This window comes from Bombina bombina, chromosome 1, assembly GCF_027579735.1.
Source record: "Bombina bombina isolate aBomBom1 chromosome 1, aBomBom1.pri, whole genome shotgun sequence".
NCBI lineage: Eukaryota > Metazoa > Chordata > Amphibia > Anura > Bombinatoridae > Bombina > Bombina bombina.
In genome coordinates this window covers 931,413,397-931,428,026 of record NC_069499.1, presented here as the reverse complement: position 1 = coordinate 931,428,026, position 14,630 = coordinate 931,413,397, and positions in this window count along the sequence as shown.

The following is a 14,630-nucleotide window of genomic DNA, read 5'->3' as shown; positions in this document are numbered from 1 at the left end:
TGTGAAATTCTGTCCCATAGGTCTGACAGATTGCTGGAGAACTCATCTCTAGTGAATTCATAGTTTTCTCTGAGTTTATGTGTCAGTTTTATTGTACGTTTGGGTCTTACACTCTGTTCAGCAATATCTGCAGGATCTGCTCCCTGTACATCTGTGGGTTCAGAGGCATGATGTATCTGCGTAGGTTCAGCTATAAGAGAGTGCTCAGAGCCTTGTCTAGACATTTTTTCAAGTTTTGCAAAAAATGGTACTGTCTCTTTAAGAAGACAAACAGCAGCTTAGACAGATGGGGTAACAGTTCAATGCAGAGAAACAGTTTTCAACATTCAGATGAAGTGCAGTAAACTTGTGCGACATGTGCTTTCACAAGATGGCGGATGACCCTGAGCTTGATTGCAGATTAAACACACACATATACATAGCAGGGTGTAGGAATTCTATCATCTTTTGACTATTCTGACTCAGATAGTTGTAATAATGTTCTATCCCTTGCTGAGACCTCTATGCCTGGCCTGTATAAGAAGATACAATCACTGCAGACAATCTTTGTCAGATAGCTGAACTCACCAATACCTTGTCAATCCACAAAGTTGCTTTATTCTGAATATCAGGTTACAGCAGATAATGAATACAGCAGATGAATGAATGGTTAAAGTATTTTGCGGTCAAAAGATGATACTGATCGTAGCTTGCAATGTATTAACATGAGTGCTTGTTACATGAGGCTGTTAGCTGCAGCCATGACACAGGAAAACATCATAAAGCTACAAGGGCGGAGTAATACACAAAAAGGAAATGCATAATAAGGTCAGGGGTAAGATACTGGAAAACAGGAGCATTACCAAAAAGTGTCAGTAGATGGCAGTACAGAACAAACAGGGAAGCCTAGAAAACAATGGCATAAAAATATATGATTTCTTAACTATAACAACATGAACATAACAGAGGCTATGTAATATTCTATGCCTCATTGAGGCAGCACAGTACTGATACAACTGTACTCCCCTTGTGTCTGGCCACTGCCTCCTCGGCTTTTTGCAAAACCACATATATGTAGAAATTGTAGTGGATGGTGCTGATCCAGCAGGGGTTGACGTTCTGTCTCCAAAGAAGAAAAACATAATTCATGTAAGAACTTACCTGATAAATTCATTTCTTTCATATTGGCAAGAGTCCATGAGCTAGTGACATATGGGACATACAATCCTACCAGGAGGGGCAAAGTTTCCCAAACCTCAAAATGCCTATAAATACACCCCTCGCCACACCCACAATTCAGTTTAACGAATAGCCAAGCAGTGGGGTGATAAAGAAAGGAGTAGAAAGCATCAACAAAGGAAATTTGGAAATAATTGTGCTTTATACAAAAAATCATAACCACCATAAAAAGGGTGGGCCTCATGGACTCTTGCCAATATGAAAGAAATTAATTTATCAGGTAAGTTCTTACATAAATTATGTTTTCTTTCATGTAATTGGCAAGAGTCCATGAGCTAGTGACATATGGGATATCAATACCCAAGATGTGGAGTGTGACGAACCAAGGTTATCCAACCCTGCACCAGTCACTTATTTGGCACAGAAAGGGTTTTCAGCCCCCTTTTCTGTCACCTATAGCTCAAATGCTGCCACCACTTAAAATTTATTAAAGGGAAAATCTTAAGGAAAACCCCAGACTTTACACATTAACTCTAGAAATACAATTTAGCAGAAAATAACCTAAAATTATACAGTTCTAATATTCCAGTCTCTTTCAGTAAAGTGGTTCAATTATTAGACAAAGGCCAAACTTAATAAAGGAATTATTTATTATGCCAAAAATATTATGCACAATGCATTAATAATAAAAAGTTGTTACAAATAAAATTACACACGCAAACAGTGTTTTAAAATAAAAAGGAGAAAAACAGAATTGAATACTTTACTAGCTTCAAGATCTGCGCCAGGGGAATGGCAAGAAAATGATGGCTCCTTACTTCTGTACAGCAGCTCCCCTTGTAAGAATGACAATCTTATTGTTAAAAAATAAGATTCTTAAACCTACTTCTCAGAGATCATGTTGCTTAACCACACCCTCCTGGGCGGGCTAAGAAACCCCACTGTCTTTACAAACTTCAATAGACTAAATTTCTTGCCTGAATTTATACAATCCATTATCATTCCTGCTAGGTAAGAAATTTCTATATTTACATATTTAGAACCTCTTAGTTTTATTGGGAGAACCAGTTTGATATCAAATATGCCATAGGTTGTCATATTTACCTGCCGTTAAGGTTATAACACTTTTAACCCACATATGTACATAATATACCAATGTCCTGTCAGTGACCTGGTCAGTTTTTGTAATGAAGGGCCTGTTTTGCATCATGCATTCTATTGACAGCTTAAGCCATAAACTTTATCCTGTGTATCTCTGTGACTAAGAGCTTCAGTGATTTTATGACTCAATGCATACACACTAGCATTTGGTGGCTAGTTAGAGGGTTCTGGCACTTCAAAGAAAATACAAACACAATTCTTCTTGAAAACAAATAACTGTTTTGAGTGCAAGCTGCACAAAGTTAACTCCTTAGGAGCTGAATCCTGAGATATTTGTGACACCTCCCCCAATAAGAGACGCAAAAGGGGGTGGCTACAAGCCACTCCCGATGCGTGTCAAAGGGGACACTCTTCCTGGCGTGACAGACCATCAGCATTACCATGCGTACTGCCCTTTTTATGTTGTATGGTAAACTCATGTTGTTGTAGAGCTAGGCTCCACATGAGGAGTTTACCATTTGAGCCAGCTACCCTATGTAACCAGTGTAAGGGATTGTGGTCAGTTATCACTGTAAACTGGCGTCCATACAGATAAGGCTGTAGCTTTTGCAAGGCCCAAACTATAGCAAGGCACTCTTTTTCCACAGTGGTATATGCCACTTCTCGCGGGAGTAATTTCCTGCTGAGGTACACAATGGGGTGCTCCTCACCTTTCTTATCCACCTGACTCAGCACAGCCCCTAGCCCATAGTTAGAAGCATCCTTTTGCACTATGAATCTCCTGTGGAAATCAGGGGCCTGTAGTACAGGGGAGGCCGTAAGGGCAATTTTCAGTAAATTAAAAGCCCTGTCACACTCAGGGGTCCATTTGACTGTGAGAGGTAGGCTTTTCTTTGTAAGGTCTGTTAGGGGTTTGGCTATGGTACTATAGTGTGGCACAAACTTTCTATAGTACCCTGCGGTACCCAGGAAGGACATAACCTGTTTCTTTATCTTAGGAGTGGGCCAGGCCATTATGGCTTCAGTTTTACTGGGCTCTGGGCGCAGTACCCCTCCTCCCACCAGGTGACCCAAGTACTGGACCTCCCCCATTCCCAGCTGACACTTATCTGGTTTTATAGTTAGCCCAGCAGTGGCTATTCGGTCCAATACACTGGCTAAATGTGTGAGGTGTTCCTCCCAGGTATCACTGAACACTGCAATATCATCCAGGTATGCAACAGCTTGCCCCTCTAGCCCCTCCAATAAGTGGTTAACTAGCCGCTGGAATGTGGCAGGGGCATTTTTCATCCCAAAGGGCATCACTTGGAACTCATATAACCCAAAAGGAGTGATAAAGGCAGATCTCTCTTGTGCTTCTGGGGTCATAGGGATCTGCCAGTATCCCCTGCTGAGATCCATGATACTCAGATACTTTGCCCCTGCAAGCCTGTCCAGTAGCTCATCTATGCGAGGCATAGGATAAGCATCAAATTCAGTCACCAAGTTTAGCTTTCTGTAATCTACACAGAACCTAGTGGTTTTGTCCTTTTTGGGGACTAGTACCACTGGGGAGGCCCAGGGGCTGTGGGACTTACAAATCACTCCAAGCTCTAGCATCTCCTCTATCTCCCTTTTTATGTCAGCACTGACCTGCAAGGATACCCTGTAAGCTGTTTGTCTGAGGGGATGGTGATTCCCAGTATCTACATGATGTGTGACTAGGTGTGTCCTGCCAGGCTTCCCTGTGAACATGCTGTAGTAAGGCCTAAGCACCTCAGACAGCTGATGCCGCTGATCCCCAGTTAAGTGGGCACTAATCTGGGCAGCTTCTAGGGTGTTGTTTTTCCTGGTGGGGGCCAGTAAATCAACAAGAGGGTCTGTCTCATGCTCTTCCCCAGGCAAACTACACACAGTTAACACGGTGGGTTCTCTGTCATAATAAGCTTTTATCATATTTATATGATAGATTTTTTGCCTTTTACCCTCCTCATCCAGAGACACCACATAGTTCACATCATTCATCCTCTTTAGGATAGTAAATGGACCCTCCCAGGCAGCCTGTAGTTTGTTCTGTCTCATGGGTATTAAAACAAGCACTTTCTGTCCCACATCATACACTCTCTCTCTGGCATTCCGGTCATACCACTGCTTCTGCTTAGACTGGGCAGCCTTTAGGTTTTCCTGTACCTCCCCCACTAGGCTATGCATTCTGTCCCTGAACCTTATCACATAGTCTACTACTGAGGTCTCTTGAGCACTCAATTTCCCTTCCCATCCCTCCCTGATCAGATCAAGGGGGCCACGCACTCTGCGTCCATATAGGAGTTCAAAAGGGGAGAAACCAGTGGATTCCTGGGGCACCTCTCTATAAGCAAATAGGAGGTGTGGCAGGTAATGCTCCCAGTCCTTTCCCTGTGACTCCACAAAGGTTTTAAGCATCTGCTTCAGGGTTCCATTAAACCTTTCACACAAGCCATTGGTCTGGGGGTGGTATGGGCTAGTCACTAGGTGTTCTACCTGCACCTTTTTACATAGACTCTGCATCAGGCCAGACATAAATTGCGTGCCCTGATCAGTTAGCATTTCCTTAGGGAAACCTACCCTTGCAAAGATACCCAATAAAGCATCAGCCACTTTATCAGCTCTGATAGATGACAGGGCCACTGCCTCTGGGTAGCGGGTCGCATAATCCACTACAGTCAGAATGAATCTTTTCCCTGAACTGCTGGGGATAGCTAGGGGCCCTACTATATCCACAGCCACCCTCTCAAAGGGCTCAGTCACTATGGGGAGGGGAATTAAAGGGGCACGTCCCACCTCTCCAGGTTTCCCCACTTTCTGACATGCAGGACAGGAGCGACAATAATTAGCAACATCAGTACCCATCCCCGGCCAATAAAAGTGATGGGACAACCGGGCTTTGGTTCTCTGTACCCCTAGATGTCCTGCCATAGGAATTTCATGGGCCACTCCCAACAGTTGCACTCTAAACCGTTTAGGTACCACTAACTGTCTCTCAGCTAGCCAGGGATCCTGTCCCTTCACTGGAATGGACTCCCGGTACAACCTCCCTTTATCCCAGTACACTCTCTCTTTATCAGAGTCAGCAGGCAGCTGCCTAGCTAGGTCCCTGATCTTCTCTAGTGTGGGATTGGTCCCCTGGGCCTGCTGAAAATCCTGACTCTGACCAATTATTAGTGACTGTGCTGTTTGAGGCCCCCCACCTTCCTTATCAGTGTTCTCCCCTGGGTCCTCAGGCTGAAGCACCCCCTGCTCCCTAATCTGGGCAGACTGCTGTCGGGTCACCACTGATACAGAGGGGCCCTCCCCCTCTGGCACTACTTCTACACACTTTTGGTACTTAGGGATGATTGGTTCACACACCAACAGACTGTCATTCTCATTCAGCTCCCTCTCTCTGTCAGTGCATCCTCCCATATTTTCACAGGGCACTACAGACATGTCTGGTTCAGGTAAAGGCTGCGTCACACACACACCCTGCCCCCCCTCCCCTTCAGCACATATCTGAGCATAGTTACACATGGTCTCTTGTACATTAGGACCCTTATCTTGTTTACCTAGGTCACAGGTATCATGATCAGGTATATACTGTGACAATAATCTACCCAAATCAGTACCAAGCAATACATTTGTAGGAATAATATCTGACACTCCCACATCTCTTAACCCTCTTTCGGCTCCCCAATCTAGATATACTCGTGCCATAGGCACTGCAGGTTGTACTCCCCCAATCCCTTTTACTGCTAGAGTCTTTCCAGGGATAATGTCCTCCGAGCTAACTAGCTCTGGACGTACAATAGTCACTTCTGCACCCGTGTCTCTTAGCCCTAATGTTACCTTATCTCCAACAGTCAAAGGTTGTAGGTTCTCATTGGTACTTTCCTCTGGCCGGGTTACAAACAAAACAGAAGATGATAATCCTGAGGAGCGGCCTCCTCCTGCTGATGCTGAAGGTTTCTTCCTCTCTGGGCAGTTAGTGCTGATGTGACCCATTTTTTGACAAGCAAAACACTTGCGAGTATCTCCCTGCCCAGATGCAGCACCCGCCCCTCCTTTCCCAGAGGGAGCAGACACACTGGATAAAGGCACAGCAGGTTTTGTGAAGGGGGGTCGTGCAGCAGCTCCTTTACAGGTGGATCCCCCTTTAGAAAAGGATTTCCTCCCATTCTCTGGAGACCTGTTAGCTGTGTAAAAATCAGCCAGCTCGCCAGCTTCCAATGCTGTTATGGGCTTCCGATCTAAAACCCATTCTTGAACTCCGGCTGGGCACAGCTGCATAAATTGCTCCTTCACCATCAAATCTTCCAGCTCCTCCATTGTGGCAACTTTTAATCCTCTGACCCACTGTTTAAAGGCTGTCATCAAGTTCCCAACAGCTGTAATATAGCTCTCTGACAAACCTTTCTGCAGGGAACGGAATTTCTTTCGGTAAACTTCAGGAGTAAGATTGTATCTCCTCTGCAGTGAAGCTTTAATGGAATCATAGTCCTGATCAAACTCTGGGGGTAGTTCAGCAAACGCCTCCAGTGCAGGACCTTTCAGGCCAGGGGTAAGGTACTTGGCCCACTGCTCCCTTGGCAACTGGAACTGTCTGCAAACTTTCTCAAAGCTACGCAGGAATACATCCACATCTCCATCTTTCTCCAGGGTGGGAAAGTTCTCTGCACGCACTCTGGGAGCAGGTAGGTCTCTAGGTTCACCAACAACAGGTGAGACCATCCCTCTCTCCAACCGTGCAAGCTGTAGCTGATACGCTCTCTCTGCCTGTCGTTCAGCAGCCTGTCTCTCAGCTGCCAGAGACGCCTGTCTCTCAGCCACAGCAGCTTGTGGTTCAGCAGCCTGTCTTTCATAAAACTTTGTAATCAGTTCCATGCGCAAACTTGCATCCACTGAGCCCATATGTTTAAGAACAGTTTGCAAATAACAGTCCAAGGGATCCCCAGATTCTGATGAATCGCTGCCCCCAGCTGCAGACATCTCTCCTGAGACCTCAACTGGTGTGATTTGGCTGTTATCATATTCAACAAGAGCTTGTATTAGTAAATCTTTGTTCTTTGAACGTGTTGGAATATCCCGCTCCTGGCATAGGAGTATAAGTGCCTCTTTAGATCGCTGCTCGTATGCCTCCATAGCAAAAATAAAATAGAAAAGAACAACAGAGAATAGTCAAGGGGACTGTTTGCAATGTGTCACTATATAATGCACTGAGTTTTAGCCTTTGGAAATTGTAAGAAACAATCTCTTTTAGTACCGGGATTTCCACACTAGCAAATCCACAAGCACTAAATTCTAATAATAAAAAAAATTATCTACACCGCTGCCCACCAATTTGTGACGAACCAAGGTTATCCAACCCTGCACCAGTCACTTATTTGGCACAGAAAGGGTTTTCAGCCCCCTTTTCTGTCACCTATAGCTCAAATGCTGCCACCACTTAAAATTTATTAAAGGGAAAATCTTAAGGAAAACCCCAGACTTTACACATTAACTCTAGAAATACAATTTAGCAGAAAATAACCTAAAACTATACAGTTCTAATATTCCAGTCTCTTTCAGTAAAGTGGTTCAATTATTAGACAAAGGCCAAACTTAATAAAGGAATTATTTATTATGCCAAAAATATTATGCACAATGCATTAATAATAAAAAGTTGTTACAAATAAAATTACACACGCAAACAGTGTTTTAAAATAAAAAGGAGAAAAACAGAATTGAATACTTTACTAGCTTCAAGATCTGCGCCAGGGGAATGGCAAGAAAATGATGGCTCCTTACTTCTGTACAGCAGCTCCCCTTGTAAGAATGACAATCTTATTGTTAAAAAATAAGATTCTTAAACCTACTTCTCAGAGATCATGTTGCTTAACCACACCCTCCTGGGCGGGCTAAGAAACCCCACTGTCTTTACAAACTTAAATAGACTAAATTTCTTGCCTGAATTTATACAATCCATTATCATTCCTGCTAGGTAAGAAATTTCTATATTTACATATTTAGAACCTCTTAGTTTTATTGGGAGAACCAGTTTGATATCAAATATGCCATAGGTTGTCATATTTACCTGCCGTTAAGGTTATAACACTTTTAAACCACATATGTACATAATATACCAATGTCCTGTCAGTGACCTGGTCAGTTTTTGTAATGAAGGGCCTGTTTTGCATCATGCATTCTATTGACAGCTTAAGCCATAAACTTTATCCTGTGTATCTCTGTGACTAAGAGCTTCAGTGATTTTATGACTCAATGCATACACACTAGCATTTGGTGGCTAGTTAGAGGGTTCTGGCACTTCAAAGAAAATACAAACACAATTCTTCTTGAAAACAAATAACTGTTTTGAGTGCAAGCAGCACAAAGTTAACTCCTTAGGAGCTGAATCCTGAGATATTTGTGACATGGAGTCTTCCACTCAAGAGTCACTAGAGAGGGAGGGAATAAAAACAGCCATATTTCGCCGAAAAAAATAATCCACAACCCAAAAAAATAAGTTTATTTTCATTTTTGAAAGAAAAAAACTTAAATCAAAGCAGAAGAATCAAACTGAAACAGCTGCCTGAAGAACTTTTCTACCAAAAACTGCTTCCGAAGAAGCAAATACATAAAAATGGTAGAATTTAGTAAATGTATGCAAAGAAGACCAAGTTGCTGCTTTGCAAATCTGATTAACTGAAGCTTCATTCTTAAAAGCCCACAAAGTGGAGACTGATCTAGTAGAATGAGCTATAATTCTCTGAGGCGGAGCTTGACCCGACTCAAAAAAAGCTTGAAGAATCAAAAGCTTTAACCAAGAGGCCAAGGAAATAGCAGAGGCCTTCTGACCTTTCCTAGGACCAGAATATATAACAAATAGACTAGAAGTCTTCCTGAAATCTTTTAGTAGCTTCAACATAATATTTCAAAGCTCTCACCACATCCAAAGGATTCTTAGGATTAGGACACAAGGAAGGGACAACAATTTCTCTACTAATGTTGTTAGAATTCCCAACCTTATGGAAAAATTCAAATGAAGTCCGCAAAACCGCCTTATCCTGATGAAAAATAAGAAAAGGAGATTCACAAGAAAGAGCAGATAGCTCAGAAACTCTTCTAGCAGAAGAGATAGCCAAAAGGAACAACACTTTCCAAGAAAGTAGATTAATGTCCAAAGAATGCATAGGCTCAAATGTAGGAGCCTGTAAAGCCTTCAGAACCAAATTAAGACTCCAAGGAGGAAAAAATGATTTAATGACAGGCTTAATAAGAACTAAAGCCTGTACAAAAACAGTGTATATCAGGAAGTATAGCAATCTTTCTGTGAAATAAAACAGAAAGAGCGGAGATTTGTCCTTTCAAGGAACTTGCAGACAAACCCTTATCCAAACCATCCTGAAGAAACTGTAAAATTCTAGGAATTCTAAAAGAATGCCAGAAGAATTTATGAGAAGAACACCATGAAATGTAAGTCTTCCAAACTCTATAATAAATCTTCCTAGAGACTGATTTATGAGCTTGTAATATAGTATCAATCACTGAGTCAGAGAAACCTCTATGACTTAGTACTAAGCGTTTAATTTCCATACCTTCAAATTTAATGATTTGAGATACTGATGGAAAAACGGACCTTGAGATAGTAGGTCTGGCCGTAACGGAAGTGGCCAAGGCGGGCAACTGGACATCCGAACCAGATCCGCATACCAAAACCTGTGTGGCCATGCTGGCGCTACCAGTAACACAAATGATTGTTCCATAATGATTTTGGAAATCACTCTTGGAAGGAGAACTAGAGGCGGGAAGATGTAAGGAGGATGATAACACAGAGGAAGTGTCAGCGCATCCACTGCTTCCGCCTGAACATCCCTGGACCTGGACAGGTATCAGGGAAGTTTCTTATTTAGATGAGAGGCCATGAGATCTATCTCTGGAAGACCCCACATCTGAACAATCTGAGAAAAATATCTGGATGGAGAGACCACTCCCCTGGATGTAAAGTCTGGCGGCTGAGATAATCCGCTTCCCAATTGTCTACACCTGGGATATGCACCGCAGAGATTAGACAGGAGCTGGATTCCGCCCAAACAAGTATTCGAGATACTTCTCTCATAGCTTGGGGACTGTGAGTCCCACCCTGATAATTGACATATGCCACTGTTGTGATAATGTCTGTCTGCAAATGAACGGTTCTCTCTTTAACAGAGGCCAAAACTGAAGAGCTCTGAGAATTGCACGGAGTTCTAAAATATTTATTGGAAATCTCGCCTCTTGAGATTTCCAAACCCCTTGTGCTGTCAGAGATCCTCAAACAGCTCCCCAACCTTAAAGACTTGCATCTGTTGATCACAGTCCAGGTTGGCCGAACAAAAGAAGCCCCTTGAACTAAACGATGGTGATCTATCCACCATGTCAGAGAGTGTCGTAGATTGGGAATTAAGGATATTAATTGTGATATCTTTGTATAATCCCTGCACCACTGATTCAGCATACAAAGCTGAAGAGGTCTCATGTGAAAACGAGCAAAGGGGATCGCGTCCGATGCTGCAGTCATGAGACCTAAAACTTCCATGCACATAGCCACTGAAGGGAATGACTGAGACTGAAGGTGCCGGCAGGCTTCAACCAATTTAAAACGTCTCTTGTCTGTTAGAGACAGAGTCATGGACACTGAATCTATCTGGAAGCCTAAAAAGGTGACCCTTGTCTGAGGAATCAAGAAACTTTTTGGTAAATTGATCCTCCAACCATGTTTCCGAAGAAACAACACTAGTTGATTCGTGTGAGATTCTGCAGTACGTAAAGACTGAGCTAGTACCAAGATATCGTCCAAATAAGGAAACACCACAATACCCTGTTCTCTGATTACAGAGAGTAGGACACCCAGAACCTTTGAAAAGATTCTTGGAGCGGTTGCTAGGCCAAATGGAAGAGCAACAAATTGGTAATGCTTGTCTAGAAAAGAGAATCTCAGAAACTGATAATGTTCTGGATGAATCGGAATATGAAGGTATGCATCCTGCAAGTCCACTGCGGACATATAATGTCCTCGCTGAACAAAAGGCAGAATAGTCCTTATAGTCACCATCTTGAAAGCTGGTACTCTTACATAACGATTCAAAATTTTCAGATCCAGAACTGGTCTGAATAAATTTTCCTTCTTTGGGACAATGAATAGATTTGAATAAAACCCCAAACCTTGTTCCAGAAGAGGAACTGGCATGATTACCCCTGAAGACTCCAGGTCTGAAACACACTTCAGGAAAGCCTGAGCTTTTACTGGATTTACTGGGATACGTGAGAGAAAAAATCTTCTCACAGGAGGTCTTACTCTGAATCCTATTCGATACCCTTGAGAGACAATGCTCTGAATCCATTGATTTTGAACAGATTTTATCCAAATATCCGATCAGATTTTATCTAAAAAACCTTAATCTGCCCCCTACCAGCTGAGCTGGAATGAGGGCCGCACCTTCATGCGGACTTAGGGGCTGACTTTGGTTTCCTAAAAGGCTTGGATTTATTCCAATTTGAGGAAGGCTTCCAATTGGAGGCAGATTCCTTGGGGGGAGGATAGAATTTTTGTTCCTTATTCTGATGAAAAGAACAAAAATGGTTAGAAGCCTTAGATTTACCCTTAGGTTTTTAATCCTGAGGCAGAAAAAACTCCCTTTCCCCCAGTAACAGTTGAAATAATAGAATCCAACTGAGAACCAAATAAATTATCACCTTGGAAAGAAAGAGATAGTAATCTAGATTTAGATGTCATATCAGCATTCCAAGATTTAAGCCAAAAAGCTCTTCTAGCTAATATAGCTAAAGACATGGATCTAACATCACAAATAAAATGATTAGCATGTTGCAGTAAGCGAATAATGCTAGATATGTCAGAATCCAATTCTTGTTGCGTTAAATTCTCCAACCAGAAAGTTGATGCAGCCGCAACATCGGCCAAAGAAATTGCAGGTCTGAGAAGATGACCTGAATATAAATAGGCCTTCCTTAGATAAGATTCAAGCTTCCTATCTAAAGGATCCTTAAAGGAAGTACTATCTTCCATAGGAATAGTGGTACGTTTAGCAAGAGTAGAAATAGCCCCATCAACTTTGGGGATATTTTCCCAAAACTCTATAGATTTTGCTGGCAAAGGATACAATTTTTTAAACCTTGAAGAAGGAATAAAAGAAGTACCTGGCTTATTCCATAGGAATAGGAAAAAAACCCTGGAGAAACCACAGGAGGTTTAAAAACAGCATTTAAACGTTTATTAGACTGAACGTCAAGAGGACTGGTTACCTCAATATCCAAAGTAATTAACACTTCTTTTAATAAAGAACGCATATACTCAATTTCAAATAAATAAGTAGATTTGTCAGTGTCAATGTCTGAGGAGGATCTTCTGAATCAGATAGATCCTCATCAGAAGAGGGTAAATTATCATATTGTTGGTCATTTGAAATTTCATCAACTAAATGAGAAGTTTTAAAAGACCTATTACATTTATTTGAAGGTGGAAATGCAGACAAAGCCTTCAGAATAGAATCAGAAACAAATTCTTTAAAATTTACAGGTATATTATGCACATTAGAAGTTGAAGGAACTGCAACTGGCAATGTACTATTACTGATGGACACATTATCTGCATGTAAAAGTTTATCAAAACAACTATTACAAATGACATTCGGCAATATAATTTCTACAATTTTACAACAAATGCATTTAGCTGTGGTAGAACCGATGTCAGGCAGCAATGTTCCAGCAGAAGCTTCTGAGACAGGATCAAAGTGAGACATCTTGCAAAATGTAAGAGAAAAAACAACATTTAAAGCAAAATTATCTATTTCCTTATATGACAGTTTCAGGAATGGGAAAAAAAGCAAATAGCATAGCCCTCTGATAGAGAAAAAATCAAGAGGCAAACATCAATGGGGTATTGAAATAATGAAAAAGTTTGGCGCCAGGTATGACGCACAACGTAACTAAACTTTTTTGGCGCCAAAAAATAACCGGAAATGACACACTCGCGTCACTAATGACGCAACCGTGTGAAAGGTCTCGGCGTCAAGTATGACGCCGGAAATGACGAACTTGCGTCATAGACGTACTTTTTCACGCCAAAAAAATTTTTGCGCCAAAAATGATGCAATAAAGTTTAGCATTTGTTGCACCGGCGGGCCTAATACCACCCACAATTTGTAAGAAGTAGTCAATTGAAAAAAAGACTAAACCCCAGGTAAGAAATAAATTTCATTTTTAAAAGATGTTTATATTCCCCCAATATGAAACTGATAGTCTGCAGAAGGAAATACATGAACCTGACTAATGGCAAATATAAGTACAATACATATATTTAGAACTTTATATAAATGCATAAAGTGCCAAACCATAGCTGAGGTGTCTTAAGTAATAAAAAACATACTTACCAAAAGACACCCATCCACATATAGCAGATAGCCAAACCAGTACTAAAACAGTTATTAGTAGAGGTAATGGTAAATTGAGAGTATATCGTCGATCTGAAAAGGGAGGTAGGAGATGAATCTCTACGACCGATAACAGAGAACTTATGAAAAAGACCCCCGTTAGGGAATTAATTGAATTCAATAAGTGATACTCCCTTCACGTCCCTCTGACATTCGCTGTACTCTGAGAGGAATCGGGCTTCAACAATGCTGAGAAGCGCATATCGACGTAGAAATCTTAGCACAAACTTACTTCACCACCTCCATAGGAGGCAAAGTTTGTAAAACTGAATTGTGGGTGTGGCGAGGGGTGTATTTATAGGCATTTTGAGGTTTGGGAAACTTTGCCCCTCCTGGTAGGATTGTATGTCCCATACGTCACTAGCTCATGGACTCTTGCCAATTACATGAAAGAAAAATGACTGAAGAAGGAATCCTAACAGTGCAGCACATCAGGCACGCAACAAGCACTATATGGAAAATACTCACGAGTGCCAAGTTTATTCCCCATAGATTCAAACGTCAAAGCAGCTCTTTTTCAGAGGATTTATTTCACAAAGTGTAAAACAATGTATAAAAAATGTTAACAATAAAAATAGCTCAACGCCTTTCACCGACCTTGTTGCCTTTTTCAAGAGCAATAAAACATAAAAACAGAAGAGCTGACTTCCAGTGGGCGGGCGCAAAGTCGAGAGCTCCGAGCTGACCTTCCTAAAGGAGCGGTAAACCGTAATTGTTTGCCCACAAAAAAACACTATCCTTCATGGGGAAACATCTAGCCTCATCTGGAGCAAGCTGAGTTAGGAGCCTGACCATCGGCTAGCCCTGCCTTGAAGCCGCAAGTTAAAGAAGCCACGGCACGACCCAGAGCCGCAACTGCTCACGAACACCGAACTTCAAACAGAGATTGCCCTTGGAGACCCTGCCATCTACCTT